Consider the following 23591-nt stretch of genomic DNA (forward strand, 5'->3'; position numbering starts at 1 on the left):
AAGGGATAGAGATCGCGATCTCCTCATCCCCATCGGTGAGGACCTGGACCTAGATGATGTGGAATCATCCTCTCCGTCCGTCACTTGCCCTCTGCCTTGTTCCATCCACCACCACCACCATCCAAGCTCCAGCGTCGAGGTAATTGTTTCCGTTCTGTTTTCCTCCTGATTTTCTTCGTGTCGGAGATCTTGAAATCTTTGTTATTGATCCAACGATGAAGTTAAAATTCTGGGGACTTGATCTTATGGTATTTTGCCTTTATATGCTCTGCATTTTAGCTTTTTTTTGCTACATTTATCGTATGCAAATAGCAAGATATCTCTCATGTGCACGCGAAAAACATGCAATTTTAATGAAATTCATTACGCTTGATTTCTTAGATAAATGTTCCTCGTTCAAATTATTTCCCTTCTAAATTAATGCAGCCTGTTATGGAGTGCAAGGTTCCGAAAAAGAACTGGGAGAATGTTATGATTTGTTTTTGGGCCCTGAAGTTAGCCCTCTAAATCAGTGACAAATTCAATTGAACAGGAATGCTATGATTTAAAGTTGCATAGGACCTTATAATTTTGACATGTAAGATTTCATACACAGTTGGGGCATGTGATTACTCCTTTGATCATGTGAGGATTCTATTGTGTCCTGCTATATGTCAAAATCGTGCATCTCTTAGGGTGGACAAGGAACTCACGACCTCATTTTGTAATTGTGCAGGCCTGCTCCAAAGTCATCCGTAACTGGGCCACAAAAAAGTTTATGACAGGATGGTAAGCGCTCTCTTCATCAAACTCTACTAAACCAGTTGATGTAAGCTAGACTCATTTGCAATGCTATCTTTCGTCGTGTGTGCGTGTGTCTCACTTTTTCTCAAGAAGAGCTTACTGTATCATTTTTAGGATTTTACATCTTGTGTGTGTGCACGTGTGCCTTTAGGAGATGCTTTAGTACTCCTACAGTTATGTTGTTTGTATAGCAAAGTACAGGATATGTGACGAAATTGAATGATCTCTGTTTAACTAATAATACAATTATAAACAATTAAAAATAAAATAATCCATTTATTTTAGCCATCTAGCTATGATAAAGAGCCCTTCTATATAGCTATTAAAATACATCATTACAACCTTGATTACCATAAAACCCATAACAATACATAACTTGCTAATATTCACTGAGTATTATTCAATCAACGATATCAGCACTGATATGGAAGCAATTGTATATCAAATGTACTATTCCTGGCTAGATCCACAGATTTAATATCCGTAGGGAATAGGTTAATCATTGTGTCGGCATTTTTAAGAGCTCGATCACCTTTAATCTTTAGACCATTAAGTATCTGCATCATTACTCAAAGTCTTATATGGTTGTCCAAATATCCTAAGATAATAATAAAGACTCCATCTAAAATAAAGTCTTTAAGAAATATATCTTTTGTTGATTTGAAAGAACTAACGCCACTTGTACAAGTAGTTACAACAATTAATTATCTAACATTCTTTACGATAAAGCTGAACTGTTGCGCCACTCAGTAGCTGCCAAACTCTTCTGCAAAAGAACTACCTCTTCAAACTCTTACAACCTATGCCATTATGACACCTTATTATTCACTCCAGTTAAATCAATATTAACTTTCCCATAGACTGTCATCTTGTATGGTGATTTTGTCTCTTACAACTAAATATATTTCACACCAAGTAATATCACATGTATATCTGATTATTAGCCAATGTAGTAAATATACGTCCAAGTGTTCTAAGTAAATATCTAGTAAATTAGTATATTTTATAGTATCATTGCATCTCTCGAAATATGACTTATATACCTGGTGCATTTAAAATTTTCTAACTTGGCGTGTGGCTACCGGTGCACGCTCCAGTGCTCGAAAACTGATATACATCAAGCAGGATATATGATAGGTTGTAATAGATTCATATCGATGAACGATATATTTTTACTTATAGATCAAATAAAAAGTACATCAATACCACTCCACACCCCCTCGACCTCGAACCGAACAATGACCAGTGAAACACCGCCAAAATTTTCAAAGTCAAATCCTGTACATAAGGGTTGTGCGCCCAGAACACCCACATTCAAGTTTCCCGTCTCGATGAATGAAAATTAATTGAAAAACGGAATAAAGATTCCAAGAAACAACTTCAAGGAGACACCAACAACCTTTAGAATCAACGAACAAAAGATGCGATCCAAAAATGAGGTAATCCAAACCATTGGAGAGCAGGCCAAAAATTTGCGATTTAGTCTAATTTTCCAGCAACATCCACAGCTAATTCTTCAGTGAACTTAAACTTGGGAGAATTGTTTTTGACATTTTATTCTATTGCTTTAGACACATTTTACAGGGAGAAACTCTGCTTTATTTATTTAATTGTTTATGTACCGTTGTAAACAATGCATGACAATTATTATTATTTTGAGCGTTTTTCTTGTAAACAATATATTGGCGAAATGTATAAATAAAAATAACCATTTTTATTTTATGGCCATCGTAGCTTATGGATCTAAGGATCCTTTCTATATAGGCTATTGAAAATACATTTTTTACAACCCTTTTATGTAATATGTAACACCCATAACATAACATAACTTTCTAAATTCGCGGACTGAGTTATTCTATTCAATTTCATCGTATATCATGCACTTTGATTATGGAATGCCAATTTGTTACAAATGTACTTTGTTTTCCTGGCTTTAGATGCCACAGCAATTTTTTTTAATATGCCGTTAGGATTTATGCAGGGGTTTATAATATATTGTGTTCTGCATGTTTTGAGAGTCTGATGTATGTTTATCTTTTAGAGACCATTGTTAAGTATCTGGCATCATGTGCTCAGAAGTCTTATTGATTGTTGTCGCTAATATCCGTAAGAATTTAAGATAGTTCATTTAATATTAGTCTATGTAAAATATCTATCTTGTGTTGATTTGAAAGAATCCTAACGCCACCTTTGGTAGAGTGTAGTTATTACAAATAATGATCTAACAGCTCCATATTTAGCGTAAAGCTGAACTTTGTTGCTGCCTCTGTTGAATGCTGCCAAACTTTCTGTCACAAGAACTAGCTATTCAACTTTATGCCAACTATGAATTATTTGACACTTTATTCACTCCAGTAAGCTCAAGTATAACTTTTCTCAAGAATCTGTCATCTTTTTGTGTGATTTTTGTTTTGCTCTTAACTACTGTAATATATGATTTCAGCCACATTAATGCCACATGTATGATCCTATATTATTTAGCGCAGATAAGTTATATATTTTATTACTTTAAGTGTTCTAAGGTAAATTATCTAAGTAAAAGTTTGTTAGTTTATTTGTTTATAGTTCATTTGCATGTTTCTGCGAAAATTGCTTGTATATGACTGGTGCTTCATTTAATTTTTTTAACTGTGGCGTTGTGGCTATGCAGTGTGTGGCACTCCAGGTTCGGAAAACTATATTACTATTCTAAGAGGATTATTCTGATTAGGTTGTAATTAGAAGTTGGCATATAGATTTGAACTGATATATTTTTACTTATAGCGTAAATGTAAAGATACGAGCAGATACCACTTGCAACCTGATGGAACTCGAACATGACAGATGAGGAAATTTGTGCAAAAGTTTCAAGTCAGCATCAGTGTACATTAAGGGTCAGGTGTGTTCTGCCTAGATCACCCACCTATTAAGGTTCTCTGTTCTTCGATGAGTGAAAGTTTGAATAGATAAAGAGTTGGCAGAGAACAGCTTCAGAGACCCAAAACTGTAGGATCAACAACAAAAAGATCGATGCCACAAATGCGGGTAATCACCAAGATTGGAGAGCAAGCCCAAAAAGTTTGAGGGTTTATGCTACATTTTTCCACAACATCATCAGCTTAGTATTCTTAGTGAACTTTAAACTGAGAAATGTTCTTTCTGATATGTTGTATTTGCTATTGCTTTAGACTGCATTGTACTTATCGTAACTTGCTTGCTTTATTATATTTCAATTGTTTTGATGTACGCGTGTAACAATTGATGACAATTATTTATATTTTGAGCAGTTTTTCTTGTATAGCAATTATTATTGGTGAAATAAACATTCCTCAGTATGTATATTGCTTTAACGGTCCAGAACAGAGAATTGTTTGCCGGTTATAGAGTATACGCTTATGTCGACAAAAAATATTTCCCCTCGCTCTAGGTGATAGAACCTGATAACGGTAGAATAATTTCTCGTTTATAGACATAGTAACCTATATCGACAACCATGTAAATTCCTCCTAATTGATTATCGATTTGGCGAGAATATGGGGTACAGAGTACAACGATAAATTTAAATTTCCTCGTCTTTGATCGCCTCCACTTTACTGAAGAAACTGTTTCATGAGAAAATACTATTAATGAAGAAAATTAATTCCTCGTTAAAGAAATTTACCTTTGGTGAGGAACAGTTTCCTCGCTAAAAGATACTTATAACGACAAAAATAGTTTTTTTAAAACTTTTATTATATATAAATTAAATATTATTCACATATTATTGGCGAGGAAACTATAGTTTAGCGATGAAAAAGGTATGATGTTAGGTGAGGAAAAATATCGAGGCTAAAGAGTAACAACGAGAAAAGAATATATTCATCGCAAAAAGGATTTCGCGAGAAATTATAATATTCCTCGCAGAAACTTTTCTTGACCACCCTACCACGAGGAAATGGTGACCAAAGTTTTTTCCTCGCCAACACACTACAGCAAAGAAATCTCGACTTTCAACGACAAACTTGTTCCTCGCGGATTAGCTTTTTTGTTGTAGTGCGTGTTGTAATGAAATCAACGACGGTCAACGCATTGCTATGAAAGTCAACACCGGTCAACGCATTGCAATGGAGTCAACGTCCGTCAACCCCGGTCAACACGTTGCAACGGAGTTAACGTCATTCAACGCATTGCAATAGAGTCAACGTCGTTCAACGTCGGTCAATGCGTTGCAATGGAATTAACACTGATCAACGTGTTGCAATGAAAGTCAACACCGGTCAACACGTTGTAATGGAGTCAACGTCAGTCAACACGTTGCGATGAAATCAATGCCGGTCAACGCATTGCGATGAAGTCAATGTCGGTCAACGCATTACGATGAAGTCAACGCCGGACAACACATTGTGATGGAATCAATGGCAGTCAACGTCGGCCAACGCGTTCCGATGAAAGTCAACGAGTAGCCGTGAGTCAACACCGGTCAACTCGTTGTGATGAAAGTCAACACTGGTCAACATGTAGCCGTGAGTCAACGCCGATCAACGTGTAGCGATGAAAGTCAACGTCGGTCAATGCGTTGCGATGAAATCAATGTGTAGCCGTGAGTCAATGCCGATCAATGCGTTGTGATGGAATCAACGTCAGTCAACGCGTTGTGACAAGGTCAACGCCGGTCAACGCGTTGCAATGAGGCCAACGCATCGGTAATTTTACCAAAATAAGGCTCGAGATGAAATTTTTAGATCAAAATCACCCCTGAGAGTTCAATTGTGATACAAATTCCCAACAAAGATGGTTAGTTCAACGTCGATACAACGATACGAGTAAATTCAGAACCAAGACACCAGTTTCAGTTTGAGATTTTGACAACGGTCAAGTGATAAACACAGTATCAGAAGAATTTTAATTATTCGACAAAATACTGAATATGTTGAAAGCTGAAGAAGTCGATGAATTGAAAGTTGGGCCTATCATATCCAAAGTATTCTAGCATTCTCTATAAAAGAATGAAGCTAAAATATTTTGGAGGGGGTATCTGTAGGCGTCAAAATTTGCCCATAGGATCCTGAACATAGCTCGAAACGTCGAACCGTCAACCGTCAAGTATCAAACAACGTGGGACGGTGACGTCGTACATCGAGGCGTCATACGACTAGCGACGAGCCGTCGAACATCAAGTCATCAAACGGCGTGGCGATGATGCCGTCAAACATCGAATCATCAAACGACATTCGACAATGCGGCGATGAGCCGTCGAATGATAAGTCGTCAGGCGACGTGGTGACGAGCCGTCGAATGTTGAATCGTTACATGGTGTGGCGACGAGCCGTCGGAACAACAAGTCGTCAGTTGGCGTGGCGACAAACTGTCAAAATAAAGGAACGTATGAAGAGAATCGGTAATGAATCAACGAAACATACGAAACAGAGAAAAGGACACGTGAACCAACCCGGAACAAAGCCGTCGACGGCCGAAACCTACGGTTTCGTGTCGGCTGGTATAGCTCGGCCAAGGGCTGAGCCGCCTGGGCGTCTAGTCCCATCCGAGCCAGCTGGCCGTGGCTAGGCCAATCCGCAGCCAGCCTGGGCTGCTAGGCCCAATTGCGCGAGCCAGCCTAGGCTGACTCGTGCCCAGGCGGTTTCCAAGGTTGGTTTTTGCAGTTGTTTCGGTTCTAACTGACCCAGATTGTATCCTAACTATTTTTGGCCCTATAAATACGAGCCTAGGGCCTCTGTTTTTCAGACCTGGAGTTTTTGAAAACGAGACGAAGTGCTGCCGGACTGTAGAGTGAAAGAGCATGAGTTTCAGAGATAGACTAGCAGATCTTGGCAAACCACATCATAAAGAAGGTATAGTTCAAAAGATTTGAAGCCCGATTCCCCCATTCCTCTGGATCAGACTTGGTTTTGATCCCGAGAAGAGTCGTAATCTCGTTTGGTCGAGATCATCAATTCTGTAATTGTTTCCTTCGTGAAACAAGAGCATCAATACTCCTGTTAGATTCACCGGATCTGATCTGCGGTGGTCCACGGATATCAACGTCCCAGCACAAGCAAAGATCCCGTGAAAACAATAGGCAATAAACAACTATTGTGTGTAGTTTTGAATAAGTTGTAATCTTTACTTTTTCATTGTGTAAGAAGATCTTATAAAAAGATCAACTTTTCTATTTTTTTAACTTGTAATCGATAAACAATTGTAACAGGTTCAATGACAATGAAAAAAGTAATTTCTGACCAAAATAGTGTGCCTTTTGAATTCTGCTTCAACAAAACAAAGAAATACCTAAGAATAAGACTTCCATTAAAAAGATGCCCCCCAAACTCACATAAAGAATGTTAGAAATGTAAATACAAATAGCATAATTACATTAATTTAAAGGGAGAAAATAATATACGTACGAAGTATAATAGTTTTATAATTATCGAAGCACTCAAAAATCCACATAAATAAAAAATAGAAACAAAAGTGATTAATAGAAATAATAATTAAAAAAGAAAAAATGGAAAAAAGCATTTTATAATTCAATTTTAATCTCTTCATGCATGTAAGAGGATAAGATGCCTAATAAAAAAAATTCATTCCTCCAAATTAATCAGTATGTATGAAGCCTTAGATAAATATTGATAAATCATATTTTATTACAGTTTTATACCCTCATTATATATTTTATATGAATAAATATACCACTAATAATTATTTTTATCTTTAATTATAGGTTAATGAAGAATAAATCTCAAACTCCCATCTCTCAACAAAAACCCGTTAATTAAATGAAGAAATGAAATCAAAGAATTATCCAAGCCCAAAGCCCACAAGAAGAAACAAGTTCGGACAGCAACCAGAGAAGAGCTGGCATCGATGCCCGCATCGATGCCCGTATCGATGCCAGCATCGATACCCCTATCGATGCTGGCATCGATATGACGTACAGTTAGTTACGAATCTATGGCTGATTTTTGATGTTTTTAGATAAGATTTCGATCCAACGGCTCTCATTCATTGATGTTTACTATAAATAGGGGTAGAGAGTGAGGGGTTAGGTGTGTGAAAAATTTTGTAACTCCATTTGGAGAGGAGGGCTACACTTAATTGAGAAGGTCTTCCAAAAATTATAACTTTTGTTGTAATTAATAGTAATAATTTTTCTCCACTTTAAAATTTTTTTTCTCCTCTTTGTTGAATGATGAGGATGGAGATGAAGAACAATTTGAAGGTTTGCATTTCTTTTATTTTTCTCTTTTATTTCTTTTTAGTAATTTCTTTATTATTGCTTATTGTTAGATTTACATTCATGCTTGTAGTGTAGATTTATTTCCTTGTCTTTTTATTTCCTTTTGCACTTTATTTTGTAGAGTAGATTTATTTTCTTGTATTTAATTTTTACAATTTATTTTGTAGTTTAGATTTTAATTCTTTGTAGTTAGATTTATTTCTTGTTCATAGTTTAGATTTTTATTTTCTTTTTAATTTTGTAATTAGTTCTTTTTCTTATTGTTTTTATTTCTTGAGATGTGAAATTAATTCTTGTAGGAATATTAGAATTGTATGATGCTAGCCTAATTTCCTTTATATTATGCAAATTATTCTCTTGCACTTAAAATATTCATGTTTAGGATAATCAACTAGAGAACTAATAGGTACAAGAAAAATTTGATAATCTATGCTTATCTTAAATGGTTTGATAGGTTATGCTTATGAATTCTAGGATTACTATCTTGTTGTTGTTCTTATCATGAATAGTAATTTTAACTTAGATGATAATTTGATAGGTTATACTTTCCTTAAATGGTTTGATAGTCTATGCTTAATAAATCTAAGTTGAAATATGATAAAAAGAGAATAGTTTGTATTTTGTAATTGAGATTAGTTAGTGGATTAAATTCTAGATTTCTCATATCTTAAATTGAAACCTCCATCTTGACTTTCTTGATTTTTTTTTCATTCTTGATTTTATTCCTTGATTTTATTCATTCTTCTTTCTTGCCTTATGATTTTATTTATTCTTTGATTCTTATTTCTTTTCTCTAAAATTCAATTTATTGTCTCTTGCATATATTCACAACAATCACTCATCACAATCATACTTATTCTTTATTCCTATTTTGTCACACACATAGCATAAGAACCTATTCTAATAATCTCTTAAAATCACCTTCCTCGTGGGATCGATAACTTTTATACTATAACTTGATCAATTGTGCACTTGTAATTTTGGTACATAATTATGCCGCATCAAGTTTTTGGCGCCGTTGCCGGGGAATGTGCTAAAATAGGATTTTATTATTTTGGTTCTTTAACTTGTGTGTTTTCTTGTGAAGGAACCGCTTGGAGCTTAAAAGTCTTGGATTGAAGATCGAGAACTTAGAGAATTGCTTTCGGGTAATTCCTCTTTCTAGCGTTTTTAATTCCACCCTTTTTAGTTAGCTTCACAATTAGAGACAATTAGGATTTAAAAAAAAAGATTTTATTTTTGTTGACCATAATAAAATCCATCTTTCACTTGAACATTAACTAACAAGATAATAAATTCAAACAAGAGCTCTCTTCTCACATTTGATTGTTATTCACCATAATTAAAAAATATAAAGATTTTCTTTTTATCATCCTTTTTAGTCGCTTTTAATTTCTAGGGTTGCATTTCATATAGTGTAGGAATTCACCAAAGTGATTGTAGCACTTGATTTGGCACACACTTAAAACATTCTTAAGGGCAAAACCCATAATCAAGATAAGATAAGGGATTTCATCACCATTTCCTTAGCCCACAAATCACTAATTCCTCACTTCACAAACTCAAGCCTTATAAAACTCATTAGACGTTGGCCCCTAAGGATTCGAGCTCAATAAGGAACATGAAATCCTTAAGTGAACCGGTTTAAGTTTTCTTAGATTAGTTGGTGTCTAAGGCAAGGTTTAGAGGTTGCGTAAAGCGCTCCGCAAGGAACGAAGTACTTAATTGATCTCTGATCTCCCTCTAGTACTATCCTTACTTGGCTAACTACCTGTGTAAAACTTTAATCTTTTCACTGTAGGAATTTTTGGTTAAGAGCTGGTCTAGTGAGTTAGGCTAAACCCTAGAATTAGAGTGATTGAAAAGTGATTTCTTTGATTTGTTTTAGTTAGGATTTTTCTTTTTCTTCTCATGAAAAAACTAATTTTCTTTCTTTCTTTTTAAAAAAAAATTATAAAAAGAAGTTGTTTTAGTGTATGCAAACTTGGGTTCGGGATAATTCTCATCGTTTAATCCGTGTTGAACTAATTCAAGAAATGGTAAATCAACACGTTCTTCAGGATATGTATTACCCCACCAGAAATGTAATTCCATCTTGCATAAGACTCCCCGAAGTAAATGGAGCAAATTTCGAGCATAGACCGCATTACATAAACATGCTTTCCAAATTCCTAGGTAATGAAACAGAAGATGCATATATTTTTATCTCGGAATTTGAGGAAGTGTGTATTATGATTAAAATGAGAGAATTAACCGAAGATGCAATTAAGCTCAGATTTATTCTATTTTCTCTTAAGGATAAAGCTAAAAAATGGTTGTACAGCTTACCGACAAATTCCATCTCAACTTGGGATGAATTTGTAACCGTTTTTCTTAAGAAAATTTTCCCTATTCACAAAATGGTAAAGCTAAGGAACAACATTCAAAACTTCAAAATTATCCCGAAAGAGCCATTCTGGAAATATTTCGACCGATTCAAAGATCTTTTAATCCAATGTCCTCATCATGGTCTAGAAAAATGGCGATTGTGCCAAGTCATATATGAAGGATTGGACTATTCTTTAAAAACATCTTTAGAATCGATGTGTCAGGGAGATTTTATGAGAAAAAACGCAGATAAAGCTTAGGAATTTCTAGAGAGTTTATCCGAGAAAACAATTCAGTGAGAAAACTGTGATGACAGGATTTCATCAGTTCCCCAATCTAAGTCTAGTGGTCTTTCCCTGGAGTCAAACATTGCTTCTGAAGCAAAGATGGCAACAATTCTGCGGAGGTTAGAAGCCTTCGAAGTTAAGGAACGAGCTCTGGCTCAAATCGATCTTGTTTCTGCCCCGGGATGTCATAACTGTCAGTCTTCTACCTATGTTTTCAGTGGAATGCCCTCTCCTAGAAAACAACCATGCTTTAGAACAGATGAACGCTGCATTCCAACGCCCTAGAAATGATCCATTCTCTCCAACCTACAATCCAGGTTGGAGAAATCATCCCAACTTTGCTTGGAACCAAGGAAATTCTCATGGAAATCAAAACTTCATTCCCGCGTCAAACCAACAATTCCCTAGGGGAAACACTGTCCCATTTAACGCACCAAACAATTTTTAACATGCTAACCCAGTCTTTCCAACCCAACATACTCATCCTCACCAGCCTACAAATCCTTCAAATTATGATCATGACAAACGTTTAAGTGTCTTAGAAAATGGTTTAGAAGCTATGATCAAAGCTTCTACACAAACGACTAACATGTTCACCCAGTCATCCACCACTCTAAATTCCTTCATGCAAACAACCGGCCAAGTGCTCAACTCGAACACTCAAGCCATAGCCCGGGTAGAAACCCAACTTGGGCAACTAGCCACTACCGTGAGTGAGAGAGAGAAAGGAAAATTCCCAAGTCAACCTGTTGCAAACCCTAAAGATAATGGATCCAGTTCATCCCATCCAGCTCATGTGAATGCAGTTCACACTCTAAGATCAGGAAAACAAATAGACAACCAAGTTAGAACGCCACCGGATCAAACCCCTTCTCCCATCCAACACACTCCTTCCGATGAAGCAATTCCTTCCGATGACCAAAACGCTGAACTTGAGATTAAGCCTGATCTAGATAGGCCCATTGCCCCCTTTCCAGATAGACTCAAACCTAGGAAAAACTCCCCGCATGTTGAGAAAAATCCTAGAAACTTTTAAACAAATCAAGATCAACATCCCTCTCCTAGATGCAATCGAACGAATCCCCTCTTATGCAAAGTTTTTGAAGGACTTATGTACTAAGAAAAGAACCACCAATGTCCCCAAGAAAGTCTTCTTAGCTGCCAACCTCAGTGAAATTTTTTCGAAACCAATGTCGTTAAAATACAAGGACCCTGATTGTCTCACAATTCCATGCGTCATAGGTAACACTCACATTGATAAGGTACTTCTAGACTTGGGAGCCAGTGTCAACCTCCTTCCTTATTCAGTCTATCAACAACTAGGTGTAGGAGAACTTAAACCGACAAGATGCACTCTACAGTTAGTTGATAAATCTATAAAAATTCCTAAAGGAGAGGTAGAGGATGTTCTGATCAAAGTTGGAGAGTTCATTTTCCCTGTTGATTTTATTATCTTGGAAACACAGCCCGTTTCCAATCTCAAAAGTCAAATTCCCGTCATTCTAGGAAGACCGTTCTTAGCCACCTCAAATATTTTGATTAATTGTAGAACCGGTCAGATGAAACTATCTTTTGGGAATATGACTGTTGACCTCAATATTTTCAACTTAGGGAGACAGCCTAGTGATCCATCTGATGAACCCAGGAAGTGAATTTCATTCAAGGAATATCCAGTGAACAACAAGAGAGAGAGTGTGAGTCTGATACAAATGCATCTGATTTAATGATTGAGGAGCTTTCTGATGACGAACTAGAAATAGAACCGCTGGTCAATCATGTTTCTACTGTTGGCTGGCAATGAGAACCTTTGGAGATAGAACCCCGAGTCCAGCTTCGCCCATCTGTAGAGGAACCCCCTAAGTTAGAGCTCAAACCTCTACCTAAAAATCTAGAGTATGCCTACTTAGGGGAGAACGAGTCTTTACCAGTTATCATTTCTTCTGATTTGACTACCGGTCAAAAGGAAGCTCTCTTAGATGTTTTAAGAAAGAATAGGGAAGCCATTGGATGGACCATGGCTGATATCAAAGGGATTAGTCCAACCATTGTTCAACACCGAATCCATTTGATAGATGATGCCAAACCTACTAGAGATGCTCAACGTAGGTTAAACCCAGTGATGAAAGAAGCCGTTAGGAAAGACATTCTGAAATGTCTCGATCATGGGATCATTTATCCCATTTCTGATAGTTCATGGGTGAGTCCAGTCCAAGTTGTTCCAAAGAAATCTGGGATCACCGTGATCCAAAATGAGGCTAATGAGCTGATTCCCACTCGAATCCAAACTGGATGGCGAGTCTGTATTGACTACCGAAAGCTCAACTTAGCCACTAGGAAAGATCACTTCCCTCTTCCTTTCATTGACCAAATGTTAGAGCATTTAGCAGGACACGAGTTCTATTATTTCCTGGATGGATATTCAGGTTACAATCAAATCCCTATCACTCCAGAAGATCAGGAGAAAACCACCTTCACTTGCCCGTATGGAACATTCGCATACTGACGCATGCCCTTTGGACTGTGTAATGCACCGGCCACATTCTAACGTTGCATGATCAATATTTTTTCCGACATGGTAGAGCGATTTCTCAAAATTTTCATGGACGATTTTTCCATTTTTGGTGACACATTTTCCCAATGTTTGCATCATCTTAAACTGGTCCTAGAACGGTGTAGGGAGAAAAATCTGACTCTCAATTGGGAGAAATATCATTTCATGGTCAAACAAGGTATTATCTTAGGACATGTAGTTTCCAATAGGGGAATTGAAGTGGACAAAGCTAAGGTAGATCTCATTTCCAATCTCCCTCCTCCCAAAATAGTCAAAGATGTCAGATCATTTCTTGGTCATGCTGGTTTTTACCGACGTTTCATCAAGGATTTCAGCAAAATTGCTAGACCCTTGACCAATCTTTTAGCCAAGGATACATCATTTGTCTTCTCCCCCGACTGCCTCAAAGCTTTTGAATATCTGAAAAAGGAGCTAACCACAGCTCCTATCATTCATGCACCAGACTGGACCTTACCATTCGAACTGATGTGTGATGCATCCGATTCTGCGATTGGAGCTGTTTTAGGACAACGGTTTGATGGAAAACTGTATGTGATCTACTACGCCAGTAGAACTCTGAATGATGCCCAGCAAAATTACTCTGTCGTAGAAAAAGAGTTTTTAGATGGTCCTATCTCATCGGTTCCTTAACCAAAGTTTTCACTGATCATACCGCACTAAAGTATCTTTTGACCAAAAAGGATGCTAAAGCACGACTCATTAGATGGATTCTCCTTCTTCAAGAGTTTTACATTCAAATTCTTGACAGAAGGGGAACAGAGAACCCCATAGCAGATCATCTTTCTCGACTACCGAACACACCAACATCAATCGTTCCTATCAATGAGCATTTCCCTGATGAACAACTCCTACAAATCCAATCTGTCCCATGGTTCGCTGACATTGTGAATTACATAGTCATGAACCAGATCCCTTCTCATTGGTCCAAACAGGATAGATCCCGTTTTCTCTCCTAAGTAAAATACTTTTACTGGGATGATCCATATCTGTTCAAATACTGTCCTGATCAGATCTTTAGGAGGTGTGTTCCCACGGAAGAAACTAGGAGTGTTCTATCATTTTGTCATGAGCAAGCCTGTGGGGGCCACTTTGGCCCAAGAAAAACAGCTGAAAAAGTTCTCCAATCTGGACTGTATTGGCCCACTCTCTTTAAGGATTCATATGAGTTTTGTAAAGTCTTTAACCGTTGTCAGCTTTTAGGGAAGGTCACTAGAAGAAATATGATACTCTTACAACCCATCTTATCCGTTGAACTTTTTGATCTGTGGGGTATCGATTTCATGGGACCATTTCCAAATTCCTTTGGAAATGTTTACATTCTAGTAGCCGTTGAATACATGTCAAAATGGGTTGAGGCGGTAGCTTGCAAAACTAATGACAACAAGGTCGTTGTCAAGTTTTTGAAAGAGAACATTTTTGCACGATTTGGAGTACCCCGAGCGATCATCAGTGACAACGGTACACATTTCTGTAACCGTTCTTTTGAAGATTTGATGAGGAAATATTCAATCACACACAAATTGTTAACTCATTATCACCCCCAAACCAGTGGACGAGTAGAGGTCACAAACAGGCAGATCAAACAAATCTTAAAAAAAACAATTAATCATAACAGAAAAGATTGGTCTGTAAAATTGTGTGATGCTCTGTGGGCATATAGAACTGCTTTCAAGGCCAATTTGGGAATGTCACCATACAGATTAGTATTCGGAAAAGCTTGTCACCTACCAGTAGAATTGGAACATACGCATGCCTTTTGGCCTGTGCAATGCACCGGCCACATTCCAACGTTGCATGATCAGTATTTTTTCCGACATGGTAGAGCGATTTCTCGAAATTTTCATGGATGACTTTTCCATTTTTGGTGACACATTTTCCCAATGTTTGCATCATCTTAAACTGGTCCTAGAACGGTGTAGGGAGAAAAATCTGACTCTCAATTGGGAGAAATGTCATTTCATGGTCAAACAAGGCATTGTCTTAGGACATGTAGTTTCCAATAGGGGAATCGAAGTGGACAAAGCTAAGGTAGATCTCATTTCCAATCTCCCTCCTCCCAAAACTGTCAAAGATGTCAGATCGTTTCTTGGTCATGCTGGTTTTTACCGACGTTTCATCAAGGATTTCAGCAAAATTGCTAGACCCTTGACCAATCTCTTAGCCAAGGATACATCATTTGTCTTCTCTCCCGACTGCCTCAAAGCTTTTGAATATCTGAAAAAGGAGCTAACCACAGCTCCTATCATTCATGCACCAGACTGGACCTTACCATTCGAACTGATGTGTGATGCATCCGATTCTGCGATTGGAGCTGTTTTAGGACAACGGTTTGATGGAAAACTGTATGTGATCTACTACGCCAGTAGAACTCTGAATGATGCCCAGCAAAATTACTCTGTCGTAGAAAAAGAGTTTTTAGATGGTCCTATCTCATCGGTTCCTTAACCAAAGTTTTCACTGATCATACCGCACTAAAGTATCTTTTGACCAAAAAGGATGCTAAAGCACGGCTCATTAGATGGATTCTCCTTCTTCAAGAGTTTGACATTCAAATTCTTGACAGAAGGGGAACAGAGAACCCCGTAGCAGATCACCTCTCTCGACTCCCAAATGCACCAACATCAACCGTTCCTATCAATGAGCATTTTCCTGATGAACAACTCCTAGAAATCCAATCTGTTCCCTGGTTCGCCGACATTGTGAACTACATAGTCATGAACCAGATCCCTTCTCATTGGTCCAAACAGGATAGATCCCGTTTTCTCTCCTAAGTAAAATACTTTTACTGGGATGATCCATATCTGTTCAAATACTGTCCTGATCAGATCTTTAGGAGGTGTGTTCCTACGGAAGAAACTAGGAGTGTTCTATCCTTTTGTCATGAACAAGCATGTGGGGGCCACTTTAGCCCGAGAAAAACAGCTGAAAAAGTTCTCCAATCTGGACTGTATTGGCCCACTCTCTTTAAGGATTCATATGAGTTTTGTAAAGTCTTTAACCGTTGTCAGCTTTTAGGGAAGGTCACTAGAAGAAATATGATACTCTTACAACCCATCTTATCCGTTGAACTTTTTGATCTATGGGGTATCGATTTCATGAGACCATTTCTAAATTCCTTTGGAAATGTTTACATTCTAGTAGCCATTGAATACATGTCAAAATGGGTTGAGGCGGTAGCTTGTAAAACTAATGACAACAAGGTCGTTGTCAAGTTTTTGAAAGAGAACATTTTTGCACGATTTGGAGTACCCCGAGCGATCATCAGTGACAACGGTACACATTTCTGTAACCGTTCTTTTGAAGATTTGATGAGGAAATATTCAATCACACACAAATTGTTAACTCATTATCACCCCCAAACCAGTGGACGAGTAGAGGTCACAAACAGGCAGATCAAACAAATCTTAGAAAAAACAGTTAATCATAACAGAAAAGATTGGTCTGTAAAATTATGTGATGCTCTGTAGGCATATAGAGCAGCTTTCAAGGCCAATTTGGGGATGTCACCATACAGAGTGGTATTCGGGAAAGCTTGTCACCTACCAGTAGAGTTGGAACATCGAGCAATATGGGCGATAAAACAGTTGAATTTTGATTCAGACTCGGCAGGTAAGAACAGATTGCTCCAAATAAATGAGTTGGAAGAAATTAGAAATGATGCATACATAAACTCAAAAATTTATAAAGAGAAAACTAAGATTTTTCATGACAAATCAATTTTACGAAAAAATTTCTCTCCAGGACAGAAAGTTTTATTGTACAATTCAAAATTGCATTTTTTTCCAGGAAAATTAAGATCAAGATGGACAAGTCCATTTATTATAAAACAAGTTTTCTCACATGGGGCTGTCGAGATAGAAAATCCTAAAAATGGTAATATTTTTAAAATAAATGGTCAACGTTTGAAACCATTTTTAGAATTTTCTACGCTCGGAGAGGAAGAAGTGTTGGTTCTTCATGAACCTCATTATCTGTAAAAAAAACTAATTTTTCTTTTGTTTCTTAAAAAAAAAAGAGTTCTTTTGTTTCTTATAAAAAAATAAAATAAAAATAATTACTTATATTTTTTCTCTTATTTGATTTCTTCATCCTCATACTAACAGTAATTGCAGATCCTTATCATCATTGTCAACCAAACAACTGTAAGTTCTTCAATTTTATCTGCTTTACTTTATGCTTCAGCGAATTTGCATTGAAGACAATGCAAAATTTAGGTGTGGGGGTGAGAAATACATATTTTCCTTATATATATATATATATATATATATACATAATACAAATAGGCCCAATATCACAGGCCCAAAGAAAAACAAAAAGAAAAAAAAGGAAAAAAAAGGAAAACCGTGTTTGGGCCGGCTGGCCCAAACACCATGGATATGGGCATCGATGCCAAATATCTGCAGCATTAAAACTGCAGCCCCAACCTATTTTCTTTCTTCTCCTCTTCCTTTCATCTCCCAAACCCGATTTTTTCCCCTCTCTCAAATCCTAATCTCCCCACACAAGATCAAGATCATCTTGGAGGGAGTTTTCTTCAATTTCTAGGTCTTCTTCCTCGTCTCCACAATGTATATTTTCTAAACTTGATCTTGTAATTTCAATTTTTGAATTCATGGATGATGTGGTGATTAAATCTTGAATAATTTATTATTATCATAGTTTGGATGATGTGGTGATTAAAAGTGATCAATTCAACATATTGAGGGTTTAATTTGGGGATTTGCCAAAAATTTAGGGATTTTTGTTCAAAATCCAAAAATTGGGGGGTTTTATGCAAAATCCAAAAATTTCTTGGGGATTTGAATTTGGAACATGATTAATGATATATTGTATCTGAAAAAAAATTGGTGTTTTATGCAAACCCAAAAATCGTTGGGGATTTTTTATGCAAAAACACATAATCTTCAGGCATTCAATTGGGTATTGAGAATAAAATCTGAAAAAAAAATTGGTGTTTTATGCAAATATGAAAGAAGGGGGGGGGGGGGTTTGCAAAAATAAACTTGAATTTGGGGTGTTTTGTGCAAATGTGAGTAATTGGTCAAATAAAAGTTTAATTGGATACTTCTCACATTCGAAAATTTGTATTGGATATTTTATTCAACAATTGTAAGATTTAGCTTATAATTGTCATATCAACATGTATGTTTCACCGATCAAGTTATCAAAATTTTAACATTTTTGTTCTCAAAGAATAATTTTGAGGGAATTTATTGTCAAAATAAATTCTGATAACTTGAAATTAACTCATGTTGAACAATTTGTAGCTAAATTCTTTTAAAAAATAATAAAAATAAAAATAAAAAATATAGATTTATATATTGGAATTTTATTATTAATTTTTTTTCTTTTCTTTTCTTTTCTTTCTTTTTCTATAGATACCTCCCAGAAAGAAATCTCGAGCAAGTTCATCATCTTCTGATCCATCTGATACCAACATAGATAGACCCACTATTTTAGCCAGAATTATGGGTCTTAACATTCATTTTGAGAGGGGATTTCAAATGAGTGCATTACATACATATCATTTCACAGTCACCATGTTAACTGCAGAAGGTCTTAGGAGCATGATGACTAAACCCCTAGAAAAAACCAACATTTCATTAGTTCATGAGTTCTATTCTGGATGAGAGATTGATCCAGATAGAGAATATTCAGCTTTTTCTATCGTGAGGGGTGTTAGGGTTATTTTTGATCTTTCCACTATCAGTGCTACCCTTGACCTTGCAGAACCACCCACTGATGTACCAGATTACTTCCATTTAGCCTCCACTTTACAACCTGGTACACCAGAATACAATAACATGTCTGCAACCTTATGTGGGAGGATCTTTACATCTAGTTCGGTTCAGGAAATCTCAAACCAGAATATAGATTACTTAATTTTTTTCCTGAACTTTGATTTGAAACCCACCACTGCATACTCTGTCATTACCCCACATGATATTCTCCTTCTCTTTTGGATAGCCACTGGTCAGCGATTTGATATAGCGAGGATTATATTTGTATGGATGCGCTCATCAGTGGAGAATGTGTTAGATTGGGTCAGGACACAGTCTGCATCACGTACTCAGCTCATTTACCCCTATTTCATCACTAGACTCTGCCATAGATTTCACATTCCAGTATTTGCAGAGGATAGGTTAGAAGCAGGGAAGGGGTTACTAAATGATCAGACTGTGAGGAGGAGCATTTCAGGGCGAGATCAGTCCGGTCCTTCAGGTAGAGAGCCTCCTTAGCACCAGCCATCTACACATAACCCCACTCGAGAGGAGATGGACAGAATGCGGAGTCGCATGGACAGGATGCAGATACAGATGCATAGGATGTAGTGACATATACACGAGATACATGGTCAGATGAGCTACTCCACCGATACCCTGGCATATTTGGCGAGAGGATAGCAGAGAGAACATGGAGATACAGATGGACCTCCACCTGAGCTTCATAGTTATATCACACCATTTCAGCCAGATGATTTCCCAGGAGAGGATGAGGTGGGACCGAGTTCAGCAGCTGCCGCTGATGATGTGGATGACGATATATCAGGAGATGAGCAGTGGGGGATGTTCTTTTTATTTTACCTTGTCTTTGATTTTTATTTCGGCATGTACTTATTAAATTGTGATATTTTGGATATTATTTGCCTTGAGGACACTACAAAGTCTGGGTATGGGGGTGTAAGCTAGATAGCTTTTGTTTATATTTTGCTAGTTAGTATTTTGTTTCAGTATTTTTTTTCTCTCAGCATTTTTCTTTTGTTAGTTTTAGTAAAAAAAGAAAAATTAATTATAAAAATATTGTCACTTGTCAAATTAATAGAGTTAAGTAATAATTGATCTAATTGATAGATTTTAAAATTTTTAATTCCTAGTTAGTGACATACTCAAGTTCACCTTTTATGATAACTCCAAATAAAATTCTTAAGAAATAATTTCTCAAGTAGTATACTTTACTTAAGTCTTATCTTAGATTTTTAATTAAAAATAATAAAATTTTTGCATTCTTAACTTAGAGTTGAAAATATATTTTTTCAAGTTATCTTGATTTACATATTTTTTTCAGACTATATATACTTACACACATATATATATTTAAAAAAAAACTAACCTTATAAAAGAAGAGTGCGAAAAATGGGCACAAAAAAAACTCTTAGATTCAAGGTGATTCTATCTTATAAAGCCTAAGTTGACTGAGTAATTAAGCCCAAGGAGTATTTTTATACTTAATGACCTAAGCCCAATTAGGTTGGGATTCATTAGCCCAAAACTCGTTAAATGGTCACTTAGAAAGCCCGTTAAAATAGTAAACAATCACCAAGAATTAAAGAGTGAAAAAAAAAATTATATACATATAACACTAACCATTTTTTTATATATATTGTTGTTTTGTATATATGGTTTTGAAAAATAATTTTTGATCAAGAGACTTGAAAGTTATTTAAAGCAAAGAGTTAGCATGTTCTTTTCAAAACTTTTTAATCTCTAAGATTTGACTTGGTTTTTTATTGCTATAATGAAAAAGATTTTCTAAAAGAGTTACATTGGAGTTATATATAAAAATGTTTTCTTGATTATTAACTAGCTTCAATTAGAATGTCTAAATATATCAAGAAAAATTAGTTATTTACTGACTTATTTAACTTGGCAAGTTGACCGAATTTTGTGGGTATATTCACTGTAAACCCTCACGAGACTACAACTCGTCTACTAGGGTAACCTAGAGGTTTAAAGGCTTGTTGTATGTGTTAAACACAACCACGATTCCTGCGAAAGTGAGTTAGGATTTTCTTTTTATTTTTTTTGCTGGAGGACTAGCAAGAGTTTAGGTATGGGGGTATTTGATAATCATATTTTATTACAGTTTTATACCCTCATTATCTATTTTATATGAATAAATATACCACTAATAATTATTTTTATCTTTAATTGCAGGTTAATGAAGAATAAATCTCAAACTCCCATCTCTCAACAAAAACCCGTTGATTAAATGAAGAACTGAAATCAAAGAATTGTCCAAGCCCAAAGCCCACAAGAAGAAACAAATTCGGACAGCAACCAGAGAAGAGTTGGCATCAATGCCAGCATCGATACCCCTATCGATGCTGGCATCGATACGACGTACAGTTAGTTACGAATCTATGGCCGATTTTTGATGTTTTTGGATAAGATTTCGATCCAACGGCGCTCATTCACTGATGTTTACTATAAATAGGGGTAGAGAGTGAGGGGTTAGGTGTGTGAAAAATTTTGTAACTCTATTTGAAGAGGAAGGCTACTCTTAATTAAGAAGACCTTCCAAAAATTGTAACTTTTGTTGCAATTAATAATAATAATTTTTTCCACTTTAAATTTGTTTTTCTCCTCTTTGTTAAATGATGAGGATGGAGATGAAGAACAATTTGAAGGTTTGCATTTCTTTTATTTTTCTCTTTTAATTTTTTTAGTAATTTCTTTATTATTACTTTTTAGTTAGATTTACATTCATGCTTGTAGTGTAGATTTATTTCCTTGTCTTTTTATTTTTTTTGCACTTTATTTTGTAGAGTAGATTTATTTTCTTGCATTTAATTTTTGCAATTTATTTTATAGTTTAGATTTTAATTCTTTGTAGTTAGATTTATTTCTTGTTCATAGTTTAGATTTTTATTTTCTTTTTAATTTTGTAATTAGTTCTTTTTCTTATTGTTTTTATTTCTTGAGATGTGAAATTAATTCTTGTAGGAATATTAGAATGGTATGATGCTAGCCTAATTTCCTTTATATTATGCAAATTATTCTCTTGCACTTAAAATATTCATGTTTAGGATAATCAACTAGAGAACTAATCGGTAGAAGAAAAATTTGATAATCTATGCTTATCTTAAATGGTTTGATAGGTTATGCTTATGAATTCTAGGATTACTATCTTATTGTTGTTCTTATCATGAATAGTAATTTTGACTTAGATGATAATTTGATAGGTTATACTTTCCTTAAATGGTTTGATAGTCTATGCTTAATAAATCTAAGTTGAAATATGATAAAAAGAGAATAGTTTGTATTTTGTAATTGAGATTAGTTAGTGGATTAAATTCTAGATTTCTCATATCTTAAATTGAAACCTCCATCTTGACTTTCTTGAATTTTCTTTTCATTCTTGATTTTATTCCTTGATTTTATTCATTCTTCTTTCTTGCCTTATGATTTCATTTATTCTTTGATTCTTATTTCTTTTCTCTAAAATTCAATTTATTGTCTCTTGCATATATTCACAACAATCACTCATCGCAATCACACTTATTCTTTAATCCTATTTTGTCACGCACACAACATAAAAGGCTATTCTAATAATCTCTTAAAATCACCTTCCTCGTGGGATCGATAACTTTTATACTATAACTTGATCAATTGTGCACTTGTAATTTTGGTACATAATTATGCCGCATCAAATATTTTTATGATGGAAATTTTATTAACAATGCAAGCATACAAAGTGTTAGGAGGAGAAATCGGGCCCAACATAGAGTTGATGGGCCTTAAATAGAAGTTAGGAATTAATTTTAACCCAAAAACTATACCTATCAGGTATTAACCCAAACTCTTATTTAAACTCATCACTTTTTCTTATCTTATCCGTTGTGAGACTATAGTCACATATTAATCATCTCAACAACTCTCACTTAATTTGTGAATATATTTAAATTCAACTATAACTCAATCTTTCACGGAATTCACTAACTTTTTGGACCACTTCACTCGTGGACTAACCAATTCACAAACTTTTGCAACGCTCTACTCGTGGGCTAACCGGACAATACATTCATCACATAGCTATCAAACATCCGTAGGAACTTCCACCACTCATGGTGGCTAACTAAACTATATCACTCATACGGGCATCCGTGGATTCTCCTGACACCTTCGAGCTTCACATCAAAGATCATCTATTTTTCTAAATTATTTGGAGCATGACCTTAGCTCTGATACCAATTGTTAAGGGAGAAATCATGCCCAATCTAGGGTTTATGGGCCTTAAACAGAAGCTAAGAATCAATTTCAACCCAAAAGGTATAGCTATCAGGTATTGACCCAAACTCCTATTTAAACTCATCACTCTTTCTTATCTTATCTGATGTGGGACTATACTCATATATTAATCACCTCAACACAAACAATTAACACCCCCTTAGCAAGAGTGCGTGCAAAAATAGTATTTCTCAAGAATTAAGAAAAATCCTACATACAATTTATAATTATCCATAAGAACTAAATAAAATACATAAATAAAATTAAAAAAGTATCATAAAAATAAAACATACATTAATTTTTTGAAAACTATATAAAATATTATATACAAGAATTACCCATTTCTTAATAAAAGGAAGAATAATGTCAGTCTCCACAAACAG

Source organism: Asparagus officinalis, chromosome 8, assembly GCF_001876935.1.
Source record: "Asparagus officinalis chromosome 8, Aspof.V1, whole genome shotgun sequence".
In the NCBI taxonomy this organism is placed as follows: domain Eukaryota; kingdom Viridiplantae; phylum Streptophyta; class Magnoliopsida; order Asparagales; family Asparagaceae; genus Asparagus; species Asparagus officinalis.